The sequence below is a fragment of the Callorhinus ursinus genome, unplaced genomic scaffold, assembly GCF_003265705.2.
Source record: "Callorhinus ursinus isolate GAN/ISIS: 27379988/994484 unplaced genomic scaffold, GSC_fseal_2.0 scaffold4, whole genome shotgun sequence".
Lineage (NCBI taxonomy): Eukaryota > Metazoa > Chordata > Mammalia > Carnivora > Otariidae > Callorhinus > Callorhinus ursinus.
In genome coordinates this window covers 122303145-122329921 of record NW_027397066.1, presented here as the reverse complement: position 1 = coordinate 122329921, position 26777 = coordinate 122303145, and the positions used below count along the sequence as shown (strand labels likewise).

The window sequence follows — 26777 nt, the reverse complement described above, 5'->3', positions numbered from 1 at the left end:
AGTATTCAGAATAACAAAACACTTCCCAGTATCACAATATTCTTGTCAGTTCCTTGGAGTTGGTTATATAGCAGGATTTGATCCTAAGGAATGAGAGTACTAGTTACAGGACTAAGGTCCAGTGGTAGAAGGAGCATTCCATTATTTCCTCTTTTCAAGGATCTCCTCACTTCCTCCCCTCTCCCTTCACCCCCAAGACACACATGCTTGTGTATATACACACATTTAAAATAGGAATTTGCTAAGAAGACCAAAAGGTAACTCCTTTTTTTTTTTTTTTATCTTTCAGAAGTTGCCAGTGTTGCTGGTGACTCACCTGTTTATGTATTAATCTTGAATTGCTTCATTGGCTATTGGTGCTCTCCCCCACCCCCACCATTCTCTCTCTCCTCCCATTTACCTTATGGAACATTACTCTTGAGTATCATCTCTTGGGGCATCTCTCCCACAACACTGTGTACAGAGAAAAAGTGCTTAATTGTGCTTTAAAAAAATAAGCATTCTCAAATTTAAGGGGGTGAAGAGTGTTAGTTTTCTAGTTCCTGCTTTTTATTTATTCCCTCTATCTTCCTCATTCATAGATTTCTTTGTATATTACCTACTCCTCTACCCTGTCTTATTTGTTTCTCTGTTCTTCATCTTTTAGTTCTTAATTCTGTTTCAGTGTTCTGTCTATAGCTTTCCAGGATGGGTTCTGATTTGAAATAAGAGCTAAATTGTAGGAACAGGCAATTAAGCTCTCTTTTTAAAATTCTTTTAATAACTTCATGTGTAATGATTTAGTACTTGAGCAAGTATTGAGGTAATAATCTATAAACTTTTTTGTGATAGAATTATGTGCTAAATAAAAACACTTGCGATATAAATCAAGTTGGCTTTGTTAGAATGTGATGATTCAATATGCATTTTAATTTGTCTTAATTTTAAAAGCTTTGAGGTTAAGTGTACAGTCTTCAACATTTCTTTTTAATCTACAATGGTGTGGAAGACCTTAAGAGCTACTTACTTATTTACCTTTTTTACTTGTTTCCTAAATTTCTTTACTTCTAAAGTAACACTTTTCCTTGCCTGAGGTTTGGAGGAATAGCCCTCAGAACACCTATCACTGTTTAAAATGGTGGTCTTTGACTCAAAGTTGCCTGATACTCTTGAGGCTGCAAAGTGATAGGATTAGATCTTAGCAGATGGGAGGGTTCTTTCCCCAGTGGCAAATGAGGGGTAGCTTACTGCTCAAGAGAGCACTTTTGGAGGGAAAGTTATGTTTTGAGTACAAAAATGATTAGTTCTTGAATCCTTGTGACTTTTCACTCTATTGCTAAAACAAAGAACAACGTTTTAAAAAGAAGGAACAGAAAATTAAGTGTTGTCATTGATTGTATCCAGTATGAGCAGTTGACATAAAAGAAATGTTTTCAGTGGAGTAGTTTTCCTTTTTCAAGTAAGATTTACATGATTAAATATGGAATGAAACGACAGCAGATAGATAATCAGATACCTCAGAATATGTTTGGGAAGCTGGGTTTCCTGAAGATATGAGGCTCAGTTATTGTAGCCTGGGGATTTTGCCTGGGGAAAAATGTATGTGCCTCAACAGCTGAAGGGCTATTCAGGAAGAAACAAAGTAAAATGGCATCTATTTTAACGTGTAATTTTGCTATTTCATACTTAATCTTATCCTTGGCAGAAATGTCAAAATATACTAGCCACAAACCATCTCTGAAGCCGTATCTACATGACCAAATTGAACTGGGTAACTAAAGTCCTTAAGAATCAAATAGTTTTCCATAGGGAGAAGATGGTCCTTTCTAGGTAATTCTCTGGAGGGTAGGGAATGCTCTAGTGGAATCAAAATGAAGATGTGGGGTATTTCAAACAGAGGAACGTACAGCCTAAAAAAAAAAAAACTGCTGTGGGGAGGGCATGGGGCAGACTTAAAAATTGGTTTATCATACTTAAACATAACTATGGAGTCTTTCAAATCATTTTCTACCTCTGTATATTCCCACTTAAATTTAAAATAACACTTTCCTCCATTTATGTTTATAGTTTTTTTTTTTTTTTATTTTAACCGCATCTCAAATTGAATTGCTCATGCTAGAAATGATACTGCAGTTCCGTGCCTTATTTCCTTCTCTGCTGTCCCTCAGAGGCTAAATTATTCTAGCTGTACAAACCTATACAAACTATTTAAGTGAAAATCAAGTTCTTACTAATGGAATAGCTAGATTTCTATTTTATATAAATGCTTTTCTTTTGTTTACCCTGGAGTGGAAGCCCACCCCTTGAAGGAATTAAAATGGTAAAGTCTAGACTACCATTTATCCTTTCACTACATAGCTGTGGTTGATTGTTTTTTAATCAAAAATCAAGTTTCTGTATTTAATGACTTGGAAGATGCATTACATTTTGTCAAAAAGTAAGAATTTATGAAGAATAAAGAGCCCCTGGAATCCCCAAAAGATCAAGAAGGGGATGTGTATAATTTTGCTGTTTAACACATATATAAGCATTAATATTTATTATTGAGTTTAGTATTTTGTATTTTCACTTCCATCAACATATAATATATTATAGTATATTATTTAGAGACCATTAAACAGCTCAGGGTTTACTCACAGAAAAGAACATTTTAGGGTTTTTTTTCCTCTTTTATTTGAATTTTCCCCAGGTTGTTTGGTAAAGAGCAAACAAATTTGTTCACGATGAGGGCATTTACATTGAATAAAACCCTGTCTGGTATATGGAAGTAATCCAGAAAACTGACAAGTTGCTGAATGGTCACCATCATCTGTTAACGTAATGCACAGACTGTTAATGTTAAGGTAACAGAGGTAACCTTGACGTGAGTGAAAATCAGTGCCATGTGCAGATATGGCCCTGGATACTTAATTTTTACTTAATTATTAGAGTGCACATAAAGCATATCAGGTTGGTTGCTTTAGTAATAGTATTAGTTTACTAACATTTAAAATTTGTAGAAATGTTAGATAAATGCACTTTTGTTTTATGGGAGGATTCATTTTTTATTAAAATAGCCATTAAAAAACAAAACAAAAAAACCCAAAATACAACATTTCTAGAAACTCATTTTTTTTAAAGAAACACTTGATCAGTAGAAAATATTTCCCTAGCCAAATTGGTAGCCTCATGCTCTTTTTAAATAGCATGATTTGGAATACTTTAAAAAGTACCTTTTCCCCATAAATGTCAAATTATGCCTTTTCTTTGCAACCTTTGTAAGGGGAAATTTTATCAAGGAACGAGAGCACTGTATTTAATTCAGTGAAGTGAGTTGTAATTTCAAACATCTGTTTATGATGTTTTAAAGGTGATCTTATATCATGTATACATATCTCTTTAGTGGAATATACCCTTTGGCTTTTCCTTATTTAATAGGTACTGTGGCTTGGAAAGAAAACCACACATAGGGTAAATCAAAGACTCCAGGAACTGAGCAGCATTAAAATAAAACACGGAGTTCATATATGCAAACAGTTTTAGCATACAAATGGACCAGCTTTTTTTTTTAAGTTTTCAATGATAACTTAATATTAAAAAATAATTTTGCTGTATCTTTTGTGATTCTCTATTCTTTCAGCCATTTGTAGTGATCCACATACTTTCCTCATGAGGGGATCAGTGTACACAAAAGCTTATGCTTTGTGGGAACCTTAGAATATGCTTGGATTAGAAATTTAAAAAATCTGCATTTCAAGAAGACATTGGTGTAGGATTTTCCCCCACCTTTGTCCCCTTAAGGAAATAGGGATGACAGCCGTTCAGATCTTCCCAACACCTCTGGTCCTTTGTATCGATGGAAAAAACGCTTTAGACAACTTATGACCAAGCAGTTAGCTTTACCAACCTGAGCTTTGGTATTTGAAATTTGGTTTTCAGTCTCATTTCCTGCCTACTGCAGCGATACGGCCTTTAGACAACTAGACTTTCAAAAGTTAAAAGGCAGTAAGTCAATCCCCTGGAAACGATGCAAAAACGTAGATTCAAATCGTAAATAAGGAAATGCATTGAGTACATTAAACAGACATAGAAAAATGGATTTCTGTCTTTTGTAGTAAGGTAATTGGGCACCACTGCTTGGCAGGAGCTGGTGCTATTGAGCCTGTAGCTGCCACAGGTTGATAGGCAGGTGATCAGGCAGCTTCCACCAGGGTCTGCACAGGAGGCCTACCTAATATGCTGTCTGCCCTAAGGGCCTATGGGAACACAGTTGGATTATTATGTTAATGCATGAGCCTGCTGCCCTCTTCCTATCCCAGCTGGGTTCCCTGTTGTTAGGAACTGCTTTGCACTGACAGTGGAGTAATATGCTTCATGATTGAAAGGGCAAAGGGGCTTGGAGGAAGAAAAAAAAAAAAAAGAATAGGCCTGTACAGATATGTAAATGAGGGAAGGAAATCTGTAGGAAGATTTCACTCTATAGAGAGAAAGTTTATTGGAAAGTTCTTTTCTCTCATAGCGTTCTGTAAAACCACTCATTTCTTAATTAATTTCCGGGCTTGCTTTCCTTCCCAACACTGCCATATAGTACATGGCAATGTTTTCCAAAACAGGCACTTAGGTTGATTGGTTTTCAACTGAGATGCTCTAACACATTGGTACCCAGGTGGAGTGCTGACAGTAGTTCATTTTTTTGCACCTTCATTACTCTTTAATACTCATCCTACACTTATCCCACTGTATTTTATAGGAAAGTGGTTTTTTTTTTTTTTTTTTTTTAAGGCACTGAAGGATTTATATTTTGTGTTGATGTTGCTTTTACTTTCCTTATTTTGGATGAGGCTTTGGAAAATTGCATAAACCTGTTTTGGGAGTGGGCAGGGGTGGAGGTGAGGAAATGGTTGGGTGGGGTAGAGGGTATTTTCTTGGGTTTATGAGTTTGGAATGAGTGGTGGTTCAGATTGCAGTAGCATTTTGTTTTCAGCTGAGGTTTTTAATGTTGCCACCATATCATAGTGAAAAGAGTGTGGTCTTTCATATCCACAGATCTGTACAAATTCCGGCTCTACTAACTAATAGTTATCTAATTTTGGATAAATTACTTTACCTCTCACCTATGTCAGCTGTAAAATGAGTGTAATATGAATTTTAAATGAGAAGATATTGATAGAAATCATTTTGTCTGACAGACAGAATGAGTAGTCATAAATGCTCGCCATAATAAGGATACTTAATTGCTATTATAACAATTACAATTTTCGACTATTAGACCATTATTTTAATATGTATGGCTGTATACTTTAAATGGTATGAAGGTTTTCTGCCTTTTCCTCCATATTTTTTTTTAACCAAGCCTCAACAAATGGGAATGGCTTTAGCTTCAACCTGAATTTGAGACAAAAATATTCAGATAGACATTATTTAACTTAAAGGGTTAATGTTAGCGTACGTTATTAAACAATTAGTTTTATAATAAGCCATATTTCAAATGCTAAAAGAAAATTGAATGGAAAAGAAAATCTATTTGGCCAATATTCTAGATACTTCTGGAAATACTTTTAGTGGATGCCTAAATTTGGAAAAGTTTACAAATATTCCTGTATGTGTAACTGTGTCTAACACGTTTGTTTGTTTAGTTAAAAATGGCAGTATATAGTTGGGAAGTATTTTAAATACCATCTCTTGTGTTTTTTTTACTTAGAAGATGTATGTGAAGATGATGTGTGCACACTGCCTGGCACATTGAGAAATTGAGAAATGATGGTCAATGTTAATTAGTGTCAATGCACATTTCTTATCCAACACACAAACCTTCATTTAGTGATGCTTTGCAGATTTAAAAGGAGGAACTTCAGGAAGATTCTCAAGGTCAGCAAATATAGAAAGTTGGGTGTAGTATAGGATCCATAGGCTAATAGGATGGTTACCATATATCTGGTGAAAAGAATCCACGTGATTTAAAAATGGTCCACTAATTTTATTTATTTATTTTATTATTATTTTTTTAAAATTTATTTATTTATTTGACAGAGAGAGCACAAGTAGGCAGAGCAGCAGGCCGAGGGAGAATCAGGCTCCCCGCTGAGCAGGGAGCCCGATGTGGGGCTTGATCCCAGGACCCTGGGATCATGACCTGAGCCAAACACAGATGCTTAACTGACTGAGCCATCTAGGTGCGCTGATCCACTAATCATTTTAATACTCTGTTGAAAACTTTGTGTTAAAGTTTGAGGTAGATACTTTGTGCTATATTAGAAAAGAGACTCCTTTCCGAAAAGCAATTGTGCATTTAACCGTACATATACAGAATATAAGGAGAAAGAACCAGTTCTGTCTAAGCAATTCTTTGTAGTTATAGCAAAGTTCTTTTATAACATGTCTTCATATTACCCATTTAGTTGGTTACATATATGGTGTGTTTGGGGCATATGTAGATATGTGTGTATATTTATATATATATATATGTGTGAATATACATGTGAATACATGAATATATACATATTAATTTGTATCTGGCTATATATAATGTGTTCACTATATAAAATTTCAGAATCTGACATATACCTAGAAATATTTCAAGAGGAGCTCAGTCAAGTACATTCCTTAATAATGGGATTTTAAATAGTGCATTAAATTTGAGCAACAGTTAAATTGTTAAGACTGAAGAAAAGGTATTAGAGGAAGCAATAAGACCATGAGATAGGTAAGGAATAGTCAAAGGAGTGTGCCTTTATTTATTTTTTTTAATTTCCTTTTTTGTCAACCAACAGTGCAGGCTGCTTCACTGCCTGTTGTCAGAATACAGTTCTACATCTTCCCCCCAATACAGTCATTGTACATTAAAAGAAGTCCAGCACAGAGTAAATAATAAACTCTGTTTTAAATGAAGTCTACTTTGAAGAAAATCTGTGTAGTCTGTTCAGCTTAAATAAATGTTTGTCCAATGCCTGGTTTTCTTTAAAGTACCTGTGGATTTGACACATCCAATAGTCCCTAATAGGTTGAATGGTATTAAGGACAAAAGTCTTATTTTATTTCCAACAAAAAAAAAAAGAAAGAAAGAAAAGAAAAGGAAAAGAAAAAAAAACCAACGCAGTTCCCTAAACAAGTTCATCAAATGCTCATTGACTGAATAATCCACATAATAATGTATAATAGTATAATACTACTCAGATTTTAGTCTATGGATCCCAGTGTACCTTGTTTTGTCTTACCTTTACTTAGTACTGCTCTCAAGGAAGCATTATCCATGTGCCCTTTGGCAGGTTTGTGAAGCTGCTGAGTTTACCTTTCCAACCTCTCTGACACCAATGGTAACTTCTGCTTCTCCTGACCACCTTCCTACCTCCACCAACCCATCACACCTCTTTATACCTTCCCCACATTGTTATTCTGAAAGGCCAGCTTTGGAGAAATGATGACTGTGTTGAGGTGTGCTTTATAGGAAAGAATAAAAGAAACAAGCCCAGAGGGGTTGTTGGTTTCTGTCCTGCTAGAAGCCATTAGCCTCTCTGGTGACTATGTTGTCCCTCTAGTTGTGTTCTCTATTCACCCTTTGCTTTTCAGGAAGCTTTAGAAACACCCTGAATGATTCTTTTATTCCAAACCCCAATCCTAATTAGAATTGTTAGGACCCACTCCTCTATAAATGTTTCCCCCCACAAGACTTCTTTCAGCCTCTTTCAGATTTTTCCCCCAAAGATGGTAAAATATTTTTGTTGACTTTTTTTCTTGGGTCTTACAAATTTCTAAATGTCAACAAAGAATTCTACATAACAGGTTATGATTCTAAAATCACAGTGAGTTATATTGTAAAAAATACTGCATTTTTTAAAAGGCTTGTCTTACATCCCCATATCCATCCTTGCTCTTCTTCCTACCTTAAAATGATTATTTGTCTCTATTTTTCCAAATTTCCCAGAAATTTTATGTCTATTTCTGGGTCCCTAATTTGGCAAGTCATTGATTAGTGGTTCTCACCACTTAGTAATTTGATAATATTGATGATACAGTTAAAATAACTAATACTTATTAAGTACTTACTATGCTAATGGTTTCTGTAGTCTCATTTAATTTTCACAAATGCTTACAAGTAGATACTAATTTTACACCCATTTTTGAGACAAGGAAACAGAGGCTTAATATGGTTAAAGTTGTTCAAGGTCCTTTCTGTGGAACTGGATTCAGACCTATATAAGCTAAATGTAGCGCCCTCCAGTGCCTACATATCTTATGGCTGTTTTAGGTGGTAAACTACATACATACTGAAACCTAGCCTTTCTTTCCCAACTGCCTCCCCACAATCTTTGGGTTGTGTCCAAATCTGTTCTTGTGTAGGGGGGTTGTGTCTCATTAGGCATAATCATGTCACATAGATATAGGATGATGGATCATGGATAAATAAGAGAAAACCCTTTTTATTTCACCCTGTTTTTCAAGGCTGAATGGGTAGGCAGCTTAGTAACTTGTCTCATAATGACAATCTCAAAGGAAAAAGTAAGAGCCAGCATAACTAGTTCTTCTTTTACTAGTAAAGTTTGATAGTGAAAGTGGTATGAATAGTGAATAGTTATCAGGAAGCTGACAGTTTACGGGCATGAAAGGCAGAACAGAAATTTGCATTAGTTTCCTTAAAAATAAACCTACTCGTGGAGCCAACAGTCTGGTTAGTGTACAGGTGGACCCTGGAGATCAAATAGTAAGGTTACTTGCAGTTATAAAATACAGTTGACCCTTATACAATGTGGGTGTTAGTGGCACTGATGCCTGTGCAGTCAAAGATCTGTGTATAACTTTTGCCTCCCTAGAAACTTTACTAATAGCCTACTGTTGAATGGAAGCCTTACCAATAACACAAATAGTTGATTTACACATATTCTGTATGTTACACATATTATGTACTGTATTCTCACAATACCCAACTTTTTCTTAATTTTTTCATTATTTCTAGGCTATGCAGTTCATCTGTGAGTTTTTTAAATTGTTGCAAATCTCCAGAAAATTACTCATTGAAAAAATCCACCTGTAAGTGGACCCATGCAGTTCAAACCCATGTTGTTCAAGGGTCAACTGAAAATAAGTCATGGGGATGTAACGGACAGCATGGTGACTATAATCAATAATAACTATATTGCCTGTTTGGAAGTTTTTAGGAGAGTAGATCTTAAAAGTTCTCATCACAAGAAAAAACATTTTTGTGACTTTGTATGGTGACAGTTGGCAATTAGACTCAATGTGGTGGTTATTTTGCCATGTATACAGATATTGAATTAATATGTTGTACACCTGAAACTAATATAATGTTATATGTCAATTATGCTTCAATTTAAAAAAAAAAAAAGAGGAAAGTTACCGGAAGGAAACAGGGCATAACTTATTAATAAACCAGATCTTTACTTCGTGGTAAAGCCTGTCCTGACTACCAGACACTGAGTGAAAAGACAGTGAAGTCAGCCTGGCTTTCAGCAAACCCATGGATTTACAGAAAGAGCTCTGAGAGCCCCAAGAGTGAAACTTCTTGAAGCATTCTATTCAGGCTTACACCAGAGATGAAGTTGTCTTCTCGGGCCACTGAAATCCCAGCAGCCTGTTTGAGAGGATTATAGTTAAATGGACAATTGAAGACAGGTGCTTTGTCCTAGGCTTTCCTCCTGAGGTTCACATTTATATGACAGTCCTTTTACAAGAGCATGGGTTTTAAGAGTCCTGATTTTACCACTGATTCATTTCACTTATTTCTCTCAACCACTTACCTTCTATGAGGCTTATTTTTCACATCTGTAAAATGGAGTAACACTTACCTCATGGGATTATTTTAAGAGTTAAGTGAAATAACACCTATTGTCTGGTATAGAGGATGCTTAATAAATGTCACTTTTTTTCCTTCTGCTTGTGAAGTGCTATTTTGAAGGAAAAGTAAAGTAAAAGAAGTTAAATCATTTTATTATTAATTCCTGGGTCAGAAAAACAGTTTTTATCTCTTGTGCTTGTAGAATTTTATGTATCACCTCACATTTAAGACCCTGTGAGCTACTAATCTTGGGGAAAAAATGAAATTCAGTTTGGTTAATAGCACTTCTTGGAAGGCAGTTTTTAAACTGTGATGAAGCTAGGTTAAATGGGAGCCAAGTGGGGCCATTTCCAAGGGTTTTGGAGGTGAAGCAATTTGTTTTTGTACTTGTATCACTGCTTTTACTCTTTTTAATCTCATTTCTAGTCCCTTAGGTTCCATAATAAAGTCTTCAGTACTATACATTTTTATTAAACATCTTTTTGGACTCCAATTTGCATTTCAGATAATATAACAAAACGTATGTGTTTCAAATATTCACTGCATAATTGTGATTAGAACATGTAATCCCTCAAAAGATGTTAATTGCAATTTAAATTCACGCTGAATTTAATTAAGTGAGTTGGGGATTAGAAAGTAGATGTAAGGAGTAGTTAAGGGAATACATTTTTAAAAAGCATCCATATTTTTTCTAAAAAATGTAAACCTCTTTCAACTTTAAGATTAGAAAAATGAGGGAAATATAGAGAAGAGGAGGAAGCAGGTTAAAGGACAGATTAGAAAAATCTTGAAACTATGCCCACAATTGGGATCTAGAATTTAAGCTAATTGTGGTTAAAGAAGGAGGGCTGGTTTGAGTATCCTTCTCATTTATATTCTTAGAGTTTTCCAGTAGACATTAACTCACTTGGTGTCTGATAAAGACTTCAGTTGAACAGAAATCTTTAAGAACTGCAGAAAATGGGAAGGAAGTAGCAACAGAGGTCTTTCAATCCAGCTGTTTTTTGTGCATCAATCTTCCTTACAATGTGCTGGCCAAGGGGTGTTTTATGTATAATTATGTAATAAGCACTTTGTGCATAGACAATTCAGATTTAAGTAATGCCTTTCTATGATAACTTCACTGTATTAATGGAAATAAAGAGTAGCGTTAGAAGAAAACCAAATGCCTTATTTTTTCCTGATTTATAAAGAATACCAAACTTGAGATTTATAGTCTAAAAAAAAAAAAAAAGTCTACTGGAATAACATTGTGCTTCATTTTATATTATTATTATTTTTAAAGATTGTATTTATTTGAGAGAGAGAGTGCATGCGCGCATGCTCAAGAGCAGGGGGAGGGGCAGAGGGAGAGGAACAAGCAGATTCCCAGCTGAGCAGGGAGGCCCACTCAGGGCTGGATCTCAGGACCCTGAGATCATGACCTGAGCTAAAATCAAGAGTCAGATGCTCAACCAACTGAGCCACCCAGGTGCCCTAGTGCTTCATTTTATTTTAAAATTTTTCTAGGAACACATTTTTTTTTTAATTATGTTATGTTAGTCACCATACAGTACATCATTAGTTTTTGATGTAGTGTTCCATGATTCATTGTTTGTGTGTAACACCCAGTGCTCCATGCAATATGTGCCCTCCTTAATATCCATCACCGGGCTAACCCATCCCCCCACCTCCCTCCCCTCTAGAACCCTCTGTTTCCCCGAGTCCATAGTCTTTCATGATTTGTCTCCCCCTCTGACTTCCCCCCCTTCATTTTTCCCTTCCTTCTCCTAATGTCCTCTGTGCACATTTTAAATCAAGAATCCCTTTTAAGATGATCTAAACACAGTTTTAAATGCAAGGATATTATTTCTATTTTTAAGTAATTTCTTTATTTTTACATGTGTCTAGAAGAAGAAAGATTACTTCATAAACCTGCTTTGAATGAGTCATACCATGAATGTGATACACAAAACAGTGTGCATTAGTTACACATACTGACTACCTAATATTTTATTGGACTCTATAAGCATAATTTTTTGAGAAACAAATTTCAAAGTCTTTTAAAATGTTCTCTTAGTAAGAAATGTTTGAAGTGAAAATTCAGATCTAAAGCTCTGTCTTTGTTTCCCAAGAAGTGAGCATCCTAAAGAAAAGAATCGTGAATCTGGCTTTATATCTAGAAGAGAGTTCTTCAGACTTAATCTGTGCTATGGTAAGGAGTTGTTAAGGGAATACATTTTTTTTTTTAAATGAGTATAGCAAACGCTTTTTTAAAGGAAACAAAAGCTCTGTTTTTACCTAAGACATTGCAGCTGTAAGTATGTAAATCTTTATCCATTTTTGCTTGCAACCTAAAATCATTCCACATAAATGTCTTCGTTTATTTGTAATTTAATTTCCCTAAAATGACTATCTTGATAATGGCTGTCATGGATGCTTTTTCTAATAACATAAAATTACTCTTATTCTCTTTTTTTTTTTTTTTTGGACAAAACTGCAAAAGTTTATTGAGAGAATTTTAGCTACTTTTCAACACAAGAACAAAAGTTTATTGAGAGAATTTTAGCCACTTTTCAACACAAGAACAAAACTTTACTGAGAGAATTTTAGCCACTTTTCAACACAAGAACTGCCCACGTGGCTTCAACTTGTCTTCGTTTAAACCTGTGGTTTCCGTTCACCTGCCTCTGGCATCTTAAGGGGCTCTAGATTTACAAGTCCCCTCCCTTTGACATCAGGATGATCTCCACGCTCACGCCCAGTCTTTTCACCAGCCAGTTCCTTTTGATCAGGTTCCGGGGCAGGCCCTTGAACCACAGATTCTCCTCCTTTTTTCTCTTCATCAGGTATAATATCCGGACGCTCAGTCGGTGGCTCCTCCCCTTGAGGTTGCTCAGCACGATGCAGCTGGGCAACCACAGGCCCAACTGGCTGCAAAGATTTTTCATCATCTCGTCTTGCTCTAGGTCTGAATGTTGGCCTTACTTGCCAATTCATATTTCGCACAATTGAGTCTCACACAGCAAGAACGAATCCAGACCGCAAGACGCGACCTGCACGGTTCTGCACCCAGACCGCACAACACGAATCCAAATTACTCTTATTCTCAATGAAGTGACCTTTTTCTTTTGGCTTAGCTTCACATTATCACATAAACATAATTTTTGACCAATGGCTTATCAAGGAAAAGGCTTACCCATTCACTGTCCTAAAGCACATTGTGTGTGGCATCTCCTAGTAACATACAGTATTACAGAATGACTAGGAAACATTATGTTCTTGTATCATTTAAATTTTTTTTAGTATCTTAATTTTTTTTATTATAAAAGCAGTATGTATTCCTAGTAATCTAGAAAATGTAAGTAAACCAAATGAAGAAATACCATAATCCCACTGGTCACATAATCATACTGATATTTTTATGTGTATCTTCCAGACATTTTTGTTTGCACATATGTCTAATAAAATGAGATCATATAATGCGTACTGTTTTGTAATCCTATTTGCCCATTAGCAATACATCGTGATCATGTCGCCATAGTGTTCCACAACAGTGTTTCTAAAGACTGTTTTATTCTTCTCATGTGTGGATTTGCAATGTTTTATTTCAGTCCTAGATAATTTTGGCTATTAAAAAATAATGCTATGTGAAGATCCTTTTAGCTAAATCTTTTCTTGGATCTGTATTATTTTCTTAGATAATTTTTTTTTAATGGAATCGCTGGGTCAAGGGCTGTGTATGGACATTTGTAAGGTTTTGCTGCTCCCTGCAACACTGCCAGCAAGGTTATGTAGGATGCAGAGGCATGTTTTCCCTGAACTCTCATCAATCATATGAATTAGTATTTTTTAAAAATCTTTGCTCATTTGATAGTTTTCTCCCTACACGACTTCTGTTTTCTCAGGGCATGTCAGTCCATGTTGTAAAGATGGGGAGTCCACATAATATTTTATAGAAATGTGTATTTAATAATTTTTTTATTTCATCCTCCCCCTTGCTGCCTGATTTCTTTGCTCATATTTTAGAGTACAATATTGATGGCAACATTTAAAACGTTGTTCTATCTCTTTATTTTACTTCAACCAAAAGAAAGACACATTGTAGTTGCTGGAAGTGGTGTTTAACTAGACCCCTAACCATGTTATAAATGGTGCCTGTGGAAGAATCTGGGGACAAGACCTTTAAACTTTTTTTTTTAAATCACGTCTTAAGATCTTGGAGAATCTGAACTTATATAAGAATGTTTGGGCTGCTGTTATTACAGTGAAACCTTCTGAGAGTATCTTCTCAGGTAATTTTTTTAGAGAAAGTCACTTACAGATATAAAACGTTTGACCAGAAGAAAGCCTCAGGTTGTCAGAGTTACTTATACGCCATTGTTCAGCTGGGCCTCTTTATTAAATCATCTCTTGGCAGTCCATTAGTTGTGGGGCTACAGCTATTGCATGGCCCACTAAGCTAATATACCTTCAATCACTAACAGAAGGATAACCGTAATAAAAATTTGAAGTCGATTTAGTGCTTCACTGCTTGCTGACTGGTGTTTTACATTTTAGTGTGTCTATACAATTTCCATCCCGTGTATTTTTGATATTCACATATATCTTATCTATATAATATATTGGAATCAAAGATTAACGTCCTAGAGAAGGAGGAGCATTTGCAAGTTCTTGTAATTCTTTCTTGCCATGGCCAGAAACTGTGTGATCTTGAGCACGTCACTTCCTACATTGGGCTTCTGTCCACCCCTTGTATGTAAAATTAGGAAATTGGGAAGATGTTCTCTAAAATTTCTACCTGTATTACTCTATTATGTATAGAAAACTTAAATTGCATTCTGAAGAATCTAATACCTTGAAACTTGTTTTTTTTTTAACTTCAACTATGCCTTTGTAGGAAAAAAGAATTGCTCTATTCTGTCCCCCATAAAAATTTGAATAACTAGAATAATAAAAGAGAAGATCCACGTTTTTCAGTGGTAAATGATACAAGAGAAAGCTCACTTAAAGTCAATTAGCTTTGAAAGAAGAATTGATATTTATTAGTAATTACTGAAAAATGTTTAGCTTGGTTTTGAAAAAATGAAACTAAATTATGAAAATAAACTTATCTTTATTTAAACTTTTTTCATTTAACAAAATTTGGGTTATATTATAACTATGTACTGATTCTTGGAGGGAAGGAAGAAAGAATCAAGTGTTGTTTTGGAAGGTGGGAATCAATGTAATTTTCCCAAGAAAATTGTTAAGATGACACGATGTCACATCTTTTCCTTCTGTTTATTTTGCAACACAATTATAAAGATACAAACTTGCAAAAAGTTGTGGTTTCATAAATTTTCACAGATGCTCTCATTTCAAAAAATAGTCCAGTTACTCTCTTTTTAAGCCGTGGTCCTGTCATTTATTTTTTTCTTACTTGTCATTAACTTTGAGCTAATTTCATTGACTTCATGCAATCCTGCATCTTCGGGACGCCTGGGTGGCTCAGTCGGTTAAGCATCTGCCTTCAGCTCACGTCCTGATCCCAAGGTCCTGGGATCGAGTTTTGCATCAGGCTCCCTGCTCAGCTTAGCAGGGAGCCTGCTTCTCCCTCTCCCTCTGCCTGCCGCTCCCCCTGCTTGTGCTCTCTCTTTCTCTGTCAAATAAAATCTTCAAAAAAAATGAAATCCTGCATCTTCTATAGGACTCACAATTATATTTAGCAACCTATTTGTGTTTTATTTGTGGTGTATTGTCAGGTGTTAAATACTGTGCAATCAGTGAGAGTAAACCAACCAAAGCTGAAGTACAGAGATAGATATTATTGTGAAGTAGTCAGGGTGTGAGTGTGGGAAGGGAAAATGCCTTCTTGGGAATCTGTTTAGAAATGGTAAGTTCCCTCTCACACTATTGGTGGGAATGCAGCTGGTGCAGCCACTCCGGGAAACACTATGGAAGTTTCTCAAAAAGTTGAAAATAGAACTACCCTACAACCCAGCCAGCAATTGCACTACTGGGTATTTACCCCAAAGATACAAATGTAGTGATCCGAAGAGGTATGTGCACCCTGATGTTTATAGCAGCAATGTCCACAATAGCCAAACTATGGAAAGAGCCCAGATGTCCATCGACAGATGAATGGATAAAGAAGATGTGGTGTCTGCCTTCGGCTCAGGTTATGATCCTGGAGTTCCAGGATCGAGTCCCGCATCAGGCTCCCTGCTCAGCGGGGAGTCTGCTTCTCGCTCTGGCCCTCTTCCCTCTCGTGCTCTCTATCTCTCATTTTCTCTCTCTCAAATAAATAAATAAAATCTTAAAAAAAAAAAGATGTGGTGTATACACACACACACGCACATGTACATAAATGGAATATTATGCAGCCATCAAAAATGAAAACTTACATTTGCAACGATGTGGATGGAACTAGAGGGTATTATGCTAAGCGAAATAAGTCAGAGAAAGACAATTATATGATCTCACTGATATATGGAATTTGAGAAACAAGGCAGAGGATCATAGGGAAAGAGAGGATAAAATGAAACAAGATGAAACCAGAGAGGGAGACAAACCATAAGAGACTCTTAATCTCGGAGAACAGACTGAGGGTCGCTGGAGTGGGGGGGGGAGGTGGGAGGGATGGGGTGGCAGAGTGATGGACATTGGCGAGGGTATTTGCTATGGTGAGTGCTGTGTACTGTGTGAGACTGATGAATCACAGACCTGTACCCCTGAAACAAATAGTACATTATATGTTAATAAAAGAAATGGTAAGTTCTAGGAGACCCAGGGGTTTTATATCTGCCATCCCATTTATTTTTTTATTTTTATTTTTTTTAAAGATTTTATTTATTTATCTGACAGAGAGACACAGCGAGAGAGGGAACACAAGCAGGGGGAGTGGGAGAGGGAGAAGCAGGCTTCCCGTGGAGCAGGGAGCCCGATATGGGGCTCGATCCCAGGACCCTGGGATCGTGACCTGAGCCGAAGGCAGACACTTAACGACTGAGCCACCCAGGCGCCCTATCTGCCATCCCATTTAAACCTCACAAAAATTTTGTGAAGTGGTTATTGTTATTCCCACTTAATAAAACGAAGACACTGAAGTTTTTAAAAGAGTTTTCGTAGCTGAGTATGTGACCAGGTTGTTTTGAAACCAAGTCTCCTGACTTTATTATCACTGCTTTTCTAGTATTTCACAGATGTCTCTGTGATGATTTTAAATTAAGACATTTTATTTAACATGAAATCTTTATCATCTTTAAGTATAAAATGAGAGTGTCTTTTTTAAATGTCAGCTCAACCCGTAGAGTCTTAAGTGTCACCATTATGTTATTGTTGAAAATAATGACTTAAAAGACAGTTTTACAAATTACAAGCAGAGCTCTGAAGCTTTAGCTTTCATAGGTAATAAGTAGTAACAGTACCTCAGTGGTTTTAATTAATTAATTTTAAGTAAAACATTAATATTTATTTATTGAAATTTTCTATAAACCTCAAAACCAAGTAAATATGAAAAAGTTAAACCATAATGTCATAGTTATATTTTTCTACTTTTTTGTTTACTTTAAAAAATTTTTTTTTAATATTTTATTTATTTATTTGAGAGAGAGAGAGAATGAGAGATAGAGAGCACGAGAGGGAAGAGGGTCAGAGGGAGAAGCAGACTCCCCACTGAGCAGGGAGCCCGATGTGGGACTCGATCCCAGGACTCCAGGATCATGACCTGAGCCGAAGGCAGTCGCTTAACCAACTGAGCCACCCAGGCGCCCTAAAAATTTTTATATATTTAAAAAGTCAGGTTTATGGGTATATAATTCACAGACAGTAAAATTCACTGTTTTAAAGTATATAGTATGATTCATTTTGGAATATATATAAAGTCATGTAGAACATTGGTATAATGCTAAAAAATTCTTTTGTGCCTCTTTTTCCTTTTCCTACTTGCAGTGCCTGATAGCCAGTGATCTGAATTCTATCTGTACAGTTTTGTCTTTTTGAGAATATTGTATTAATGGAATCATATAGTGTGTAGTTTTTTGTATGTGGCTGCATTTATTTAGTGTAATGCTTTTAAGAGGCACCCATGTTGTTGCATATACCAATAGTTCATTACTTTTTATTGCTGAGTAGTATTCCATTGCATGGATGTATCATAATGTGTTTATCCGTTCACCATTTGATGCACATTTGGGTAGTTTCCAGTTTGGGGCTATTACAAATAAAAGTGTTCTGAACATTTGAGTACAAGTCATTGTATGAACATACCAGTATCTGTCTCTTGGGTGGATAACCAAGTGGGCTTGGGAGTGGGCTGGCTGGATCATATGTAAGTGTAGGTGTAACTTTTAAAAGAAATTGCAAAACTTTTTTCCCCAGTGGCTGTATCATTTTGGATCCATCCAGCAATATATGAGAGTTCTATTTGGTCCACATCCTCACCAGCACTGAACTGTTAGTTTTTTTAAAAAGTTTTAGCACTTCTAGTAGGTATATGGTGGTGTCTTACTATGATTTTAATTTACATTTCTCTAATAACTAATGATGTTGAGCATCTTTTCATGTGTTGATTTGCCATCTTTTGTGAAGTGTCTGTTCAAATCTTTAGTCCGCTTTTTTGTTGGATTGTCTTATTTAGTTGTAAGAATTTTTAAAAAATATATTCTACATGCAAGTTCTTTATCAGATGCATGTTTTGTAAATATATTCTCTCAATTTGTGGCTTGCTTTTTCATTTTCTTAACAATATCTTTGAAGGAAAGAAGTTTTAAATTGTGATGAAGTCCAATTTATCATTTTTTAATTTTAAAGTTATGATTTTTGTATCCTATCTGAGAAATGCTATCCTCAAAGTCATGAAGATTTTCTTTATGTTCTCTTCTAATAGTTTTATAGATTTAGCTCTTACATGTAGCTCCATGATCCATTCCAACTTACGTTTTATGAGGTAAGGATTAAAGTTCTGTTTTGTTTGTTGCTTAGAGATGTCAGTTATCACTTGCTGAAAAGATTATTCTCTCTGCATTAAATTACTGTGCACCCTTGTTAATCAGTTTATCATATCTATATAGATCTGTTTCTGGACTTTCTATTCTGTCGATCAGTACATCTGTCCTTCAGCCAGTACCACACTGTTGTCAGTGCAGCTTTATATTAAGTGTTGAAATTAAGTAATATGTTCACAATATTCCTATCCTTTAAATATCTGAAGGATCTCAAGATGTCACCTCTTTCCTGATATTGGTCATTTCTATATTCTCTTTTTCTCCTAGAACAGAAATGGGCAATCTATGGCTTGCAGGCTAAATCAGCCTTGCTGTATGTTCTGGTACAGTAAGTGAATTAAGAATGGTTTGTACATTTTTTTTTTTGAGAGAGAGAGTGCACAAGCAAGGAGGGGCAGAGGGAGAGAGAGAATCTTAAGCAGACTCCACAACCAGTGCCAAGCCCAATCTCAGGACCCTGAGATCATGACCTGAGCCAAAAATCAAGAGTCGACACCTGACTGAGTGAGCCACCCAGGTACCTTTGTACATTTTTTTAACAGGTAGAAAAAAAAGAATAAAATTTCATGATACATGAAAATTAAATGAAAATAAAATTTTAGTATCCATAATAAAATTTTACTGGAACACAACCACACTCATTCATTTATACATTATCCATGGCTGCTTTTGTGCTATTAACAGTAGTGTTAAGAATTTGTGACCATGTGGGCTACAAAGGCTGAAATATTTATTACATTGCTGTAGTATAATAAAAGTATCTATCTAATCTTTGTCCCAGGTTCTTGGCACAGAGCTTCAAAAACCCTTGGAATTTCCTGAGTGATTAGTGTTTTTGTTATTTTAATTATGCTAATTCGCCAACTCTTTTTTTTTATGATGGAAAAAAGATAAGTTTATTTTGAATTGTTTTAATTTACAAATACAAAACACCTTGGAAGACAAAAAAAAATGAAAGAAAAACACAAAACATAGGCAAATTTTTACTCCATGAGCTTCTCAAATCCTCACTTATTCACCAATCCCCAAGATGAAAAACTCTTCTAAAAAGGTATTCAGCCGCCAACAATGATGTTATTCATAGGGATATGGATCAATTTCACAAAAAAGCCAGTGAATCCCATTATAGCAAATCCTATTGCTGTCGCCATGGCAATCTTCTGGAATTCTTTTCTATCAGGTTTAGTGCATCTTTTAACCAGCCGAATTGAGTCCTTCACAAACTGCCAACTTGGCTCAACAAACTGCATTACCTGATCCATGATGCCTGCCAGCCAACGGCTCAGACGCCAGCGACACGTAGCACAAATACGAACTCTAATTCGCCAACTCTTGATGGGCTCCTAGGTAATTTTAGGATATGGGCTGGTCACCGAAAAGACCAGGCTAGAAGGTTGGAACTTGAGCCATGCCACCTTCAGAAGGAGAGGGGGCTGGAGATTGAGTTCAATCACATGGTCAATGATTTAATCAATTATGTCTCTACAATGAAACCCCAATTAAAAACTATGGACACAGAAGCTCACTGATGCTTCCTGGTTGGTGAAGATATTGATGTGCTGGGAGAATTATGCACTCTGACCCCGTGGGGACGGGGCATGGAAGTTCTCAGACCTCCCTCTGTGTATCACTTATAATCAAAGTGTCATCTTAACTAGCACTTTCAGTGAGGTCAGTGAGCTGTTCTACTGAATTATTGAACCAGACAGGGTCATGGGAACCCCTAAATTTATAGCCAGTTGGTCAGAAGTGCTGGTGGCCTGGGTATCCTGAAGTGCCCTCTGAAGTGAGGGCAGTCTTGTGGAGGACTGAGCTTTGAATTTGTGGGGTCTGGGCTAACTCCAGGGGTTAGCCTCAGAATTGTATTGCAGGATATTCAGTTGGTGTTAGACCAGTTGGGTTGAAGTGGAACAGTAACCCTTTACAGAATAGGTTTTCAATTCTTGTTCTAAGGCTTTATCAGTTTTATTGATTTTTTTCCCCAAAGAACCAGCTTTTGATTTCATTGATCTCTGTTGGCTTTTATGGTTTTGACTTCATTCATTTTTGCTCATATCTTTACTTAATTTCCTTCCTGTACTTATTTTGTATTTAATTTGCCTTTTTTTCTCATCTTTTTAATTTTTTTTTAAATTTTCTTTTTTTAAGTACGCCCCACACCCAGCCTGGAACCCAAAGTGGGGCTTGAACTCATGACCTGAACTAGATCAAGAGTCAGATGCTTAACCTACTGAGCCACCTAGGTGCGCTTCTCATTTCTTATACTTGTAGGAATTATGCCATCCCTTCCTATCTTGGTGTTCAGTGATATCATGTTTGCAGCTTGAAATTGGCCATGGTGGGAGTATTTACAGCTCAAAAATCAGCAAATATTACAAACTGGTGTTCCTCCCCTCATCCTAAGAGCCAGTTATTAAATATTTACCAGCATACTACTTGTAACAGCAATAACACAGCTCTTTTTTATCTTCTCTGGAGACCTAACATAAAAAGATGATCTCAAATGAAAAGTTATTTCAGAAAAAGAAAGGACTTGGTAGTGAGAAATGTAGATTAATAGTGAAAAATATAGATTTGAAATCTAGAATTTTGAAAGAGATTATACAATCTCTGATCCAAAAGATATGAAGAATAGGACAGATAGGTTCCTTTTGTTAGTGATTTCAGTGTAGTCCTCTTTGAGGAAAAGTGCCTTGATTAGATGATCTGCAAAAGTCCATTTCAGTTCTGTGAATCTATGGTAAGTTATTTCCCAGAAGATGGTAGGAAAGCTGTTTTATTGCTAATGAAAAGCTGATGAGAGAGTTATTGCTGAGGGATTGATCCATTGCCCTCTTAAGAAGCTTTGTGATTCCCAGACCTAATGGATGGAAAATAGCAGAAATAACAGAGATCGGTAGCTAGAGTCTAAAATTTGTAAGAAACGCTAGATGGTTTGACATAGGTTGTCACTAATGTTTTGTGGATGCCCTTCTAAACAAAGTGTTAAGGGAATTCTTGGCCAATTTCTCTGTTGGTGTGCTGAGAGCTTAGTTCATGGGTTGGCATTAAATAGAGCTTCCATTAATTGATCAGAAAAGTGCTTGTTGTCCATCACTAGGAGGTATTGAAAAAGCCCACTTTAAGGGAAATTTTAGTAGTTAATTTCTGTGCTGCCATAACTCTGATCCCATTGATCTTATTGTGTTACAGCCATTATGATATCTTGCCTAATACTGTGAGCAGATACTCTAGTACTTATTTTTGTACTCTCAGGCTTAGCGTAATACATTAATAAATTTGTGTTGAATAAATGAATAGTTAAAGGAGCATTTGTTTTATTCCTTCTCGGCAGGACTTAGGAAACCCAAAAGATAGGAACAATTAAACTTCAGGGATATTGAGAAATTGGCATTTTAAAAAAGATATAATGTCAAGTAGTACGGAATATTTTAAATAGGTTTTATTCAGCTTCATAGAAATTTATAAGTGCTTAATAAGCTATTAATAAATAAATATGTATTTTCAATTTAATAGTTGATAATCTGAATTACAACCACAGTTTGTTCCTGAGTATTCAGTATTAATATAACAAGTAAGTCTAGGTAGATTTTTCTTGGTATTATCCTCAATTTCTTTCAATTTTAGTCAGACATTGAGCCCCTAGTAGGGAAACAGCTTTAAGGTTTGTCTAAAGATTAAAGAGAGCCTCTAAAAGATTTGTTGTACTTAATACAGCATTTATTGTATGCTTTTTTCTGATAAACTTATAATCAGTGCAAAACCATTGACAACCAAGGAAAATCACAAAGAAAAAAAATCCATAACCCTATTACCCCAGTATAACCACTATTCGTGTTTTGGTTTATGCCCTTTTATATTATATATTTATAAATATCTGTTAAAAATAATATGTAAAATAGATAGTGTGGGTATAATAGAGAGGGTACAGGGAATGTCTGGGGATGAGTTCTATAATAGGCTTTGCCACTAGCCAATATGACCTTGGGAAGATCCTTTTATCTCTCTAGAGTTTTATTTCTTCACTTATAAAGGGATTGTCATAGTATCTAAGGGCCCTTACCAGTTGAAAATTCTGATTTTATTGAAATTGAACACCTCTGAAGACTGAGATTTCAGGAGGATGAAATTGCAAGTGTTCAATTCAAAGTCTATATTCATCTCAATTATGAGGCAGGTCTAAAAATCTTGAATTGATAAAAATATTTCCTGCTAACATCATTAGATTTTGTTAGTATGAAGCAGTTATACTTAAAGTAACAAATTTCTCTTGGAGCAAGAATCAGTCTCAATTGGTAAAGGTACTTGAGCTAATAAATACGTTTTTTGGGAAGTGTTAAAGTGTTAGCCTTTTTTTTTTTTTTAAGATTTTATTTATTTATTTGACAGAGAGAGACATAGTTAGAGAGGGAACACAAGCAGGGGGAGTGGGAGTGGCAGAGGGAGAAGCAGGCTTCCCGCTGAGCAGGGAGCCCGATGTGGGGCTCGATCCCAGGACCCTGAGATCATGACCTGAGCCGAAGGCAGATGCTTAACGACTGAGCCACCCCTCCTCATTAGCCTTTAAGTGTGCTACCAGAAATAAGAAATGCAGGATCACCACTATTTTAAGTTTGTGGTATTTTATCAAAGGAGCATACCAAGAAGAAAATCAAAGTAACTCTGTTACTTGATTCTTTTTGCACCTCAAGAAAATTGATTTTGTCTTCCCTCCTCTGTGCCACGCATGTGATGAAAATGGTGTGTTGCTCTGTGAGAACTATTGCATATTACACAGCAAAGCTTTAAAAGTGTTAAAAGGTGCCTGTTTTGTCTTAGAAGGGTCAGTTTTCATATTAAACAATTTTTGTTGGACAGTTAAGGTGTCCTTTCCCTTTTACCATTTTGAAGAAGGATTTTTTTTTGTATGCATTTTAACGGTTATTTAAGAGTCCCCATGTGCTTAGAAAGGAATCTGAATATATGTGCCTTTTTTTCAAAGCCTCAGCACAATGTAGGTTCTTCCATCAATACCGTCAAATGACTGGGAGCTGTAGTTGGAACAATATGTAAAAATACAGCTTGTGAAAGATTTCCTTTATTAACTGTCATCATCCGCAGAATATATGTTCAAATAAACGTTGTGTAATAACTAAATTTGAGATTAATAGGCCCCTTAAGAAACAGCGAAGTCATTCAGAATAGTCAGTGAAAAATAGGCTGTAAGACTGTAACACGCACATATTGTCCTGCTTACATGCTCTCTCTGGTGTCATTCCCATTTATCACTGTCGGCGGGCTCTGTTCTCATTAAAACACTCTTGCACAAAAGCAACTTAATTTTCTTAAGAGGAGAGGACACCTGATTCAATTTAGCACCCAGAAACGGTAACTTGAATATATTTTTTCCTGGCCTGAATTGAGATGAATAGTTACAAACAAGAATAGCCACCCCCCATTCACCTCAAGATTAAGTATATTAAATAATTTTTTCCACTGGTAGCAAGAAATGAACCTGTAGAAGCAGGCAAGAAATGAAGCTGATTCTGAGAAAAGCAGCTGGATGTATTGGCTGGCAACTTGCATCTATATGAACTTCTGTTCATTCCTGTAATGTTTTTAAAACAAAGAATTAAAGTGGCCGTTAAGATGGTGAATTTTAACGGTTCATGTTCTAAAAGTGTTAAAAGGTGTCTGTTTTGTCTTTCTTTAAATTGGGGAATGCCTGGTGGTAGTTCTTTAGTCTTCGTTTGGATTTATTTGTTGATAAAAAATATTCAGCGATGATTGTAAAATAATATTCTACTTTTTAGTCACTGCTGCTTAAAAAGTGCAGTAACATAAATAGTGGAATAAAATGAAGAGTGCCCCTTTCATGTTGAGCATGGCGTATAAACTCACATTTTAACTGATGTCCCATATATTTACTTTTCTGTGGTATGCTTCTATAATATTTAAATATTTAATATAGAAATATATAACTCAAATTTTACTTGTTACTAGATTTATACAGTGAAAATTGTGGTAATTAAGTAGTTAGTATTAAAATGCCCTAGCAACTAAGGTGCTTCTCAGAAAGGCAATTATAATCGTCCTTTAAAGCAAATGGAATAAACTTTCCTTAATTCTTTTTTTTTGACATTTCTATAGCACTTTGCAAAATACCATATACATGTAAAAAGAAAATATTTTGTGTTTCTGTATTTAATAGAAGACCAAGGACTGGAATTCGATCTTTGATGTCTTTATGTTTTTTCAAACTGAACCTGTGCTTGGAAAGGAAATAAATATTAAATAAAAATTTAAATTTAAGTAAAAATTTAAATAAAAACTAAAATATTAAAAATATTGTATTCTCCTTGTGAATCAGAGGCTGAAGTGATATAAATTCACAAGTTGAGGAACTTTTCCAGGGTAAGACAATGCAGCTTTGATTCATCACTAATAGTCAGTTTTTTTCCCCCTTTTTTAATTTTGTCAATAATGTGTTATCCTGTATGCAATTGGAACAAGAGATTATGCTAAGTCAAACTTAATATGCCTATTCAAACATATCTTAGAGGAAGCATTTTTTATTTATCTAACCTGCCTGATTAGCCCTTTATTATTTTCTGCCTTATTTAGGAACGTGATTGTATCAGACTTCAAGTAATAGAAAATCAGACTAAAAGTAACTTAAACAAGCAGAGACTTATTTTCTCATATACCAAGATGCCTGGAGGTGGGGGTTGCTGGCATTTGTTCTGTGGCTCAATGATATTAGAGTGGCTGTCTCTGTACCGCTATTGGCCTTTCTCTTCTGGATGCCAGAGAGCTTTCACTGCTCTAGGCAGGAGGAAGGAAGAAGGGCAGTGCCAAAAACTAACCTCCCTAACCCCCACCACCAAGGGTGTATCAATTTGTATCTCATTGGCCAGAACTTTGTTGCATGGCAACCCTAGCTTTTCCCTTTCCAAAAAATTGTTTCCTTTTTGGAGGGCATAAAGCTAGTCTCATTTTTTTTTCTAGAAGTTTTCAAGTTTTGCCTTCCCACTCTAGATGTTTAATTCAACTAGTATTTTCTTTTAAGATTTATTTATTTATTTTTAAAGAGAGAGAGGGGGGTGGGGAGGAGGGGCACAGGGAGAGGGAGAGAGAGAATCTCAAGCAGACTCCCCATTGTAGACTCCCTAAGGTGGGGCGCCATCTCAGGAGCCTGAGATCATGACCTGAGCTGAAATCAAGAGTCAGATGCTTAATCAGGTGCCCCTCTAGAATTTTCTTTCTTACTATATTATGAAATACTCAATTTCTCCTCCTTTCCTAACTGCTTTATAATGGTGCTATCGTCATATACAGCTTCTTCACATTTGTAATTTTTTATTGTAAACTTCTGTTCAGTAGGGGCTGTTTTATCCGGGAATCCACTGTGTTCCGGATTGTTGAGGCGACTCCAAAGAGAAGTTTTGCATTTGCCTCTTTTAGGGCCTCATGGGTTCTTTTGGTCTTTGATTCATTTTGTCTTTTGTTTTCTTGATTTAGTCATTAGTTTGGGATTCTCGAATCACATCCATAGTGTCAGTTCAGTCCTGTGCCCACCCTTGATGCAGTCGGCCTTATGTTACTTTCTTGATTTTGTTAGTCGGGTTTTCTAGGTGCCCTTATGTTGGGGGGCAGCCCTTCCAGGGTTCTGCTCTGCTTGCCACAGGTGGCTCAGCCCCAGGTGGCCCCTCTGCGGGCCGAAGCTGGGCTTGCTGCTTCCGGGGCACAGGGCCCGAGTCTGTTGTCCGGGAGCGTGCGGCACTGTCCCCACCGCTTTCCCACCCTGGCTTTGCTGAGCTTCTCTGTGTCTAGTACCTGGCTTTTCTTGTTTTCTTTTAGCTCAGCTTTACATTTAAAATGTTGTGTTGTTATTTTAATCTCTTTATGGAGTGGCGTGAATTTGAAGATGATCACATGGAATGCCATCTTCTCCTCTCTCCTTTGACAGCGTCCCTGGCAGATCTCATGGTTTTCTGGTCACTTTTAGTTGCAAAAATATATTTAATAATTATTAATAAAATAATAATAATCAATTGCAATCAATAATTATTAATAATTATATT

At 36.0% G+C, this 26777-nt stretch overlaps 1 protein-coding gene and 1 pseudogene across 9 annotated transcripts in view; one reads left to right on the top strand and one right to left on the bottom strand.

Annotated features, from left to right (window-relative positions):
• Positions 1–26777, top strand: part of SLC10A7 (solute carrier family 10 member 7) — a 283656-nt gene that overhangs the window by 50387 nt on the left and 206492 nt on the right. The window lies entirely within an intron of this gene.
• On the bottom strand, positions 19610–20024 carry LOC112826116 (protein transport protein Sec61 subunit gamma pseudogene; annotated as a pseudogene).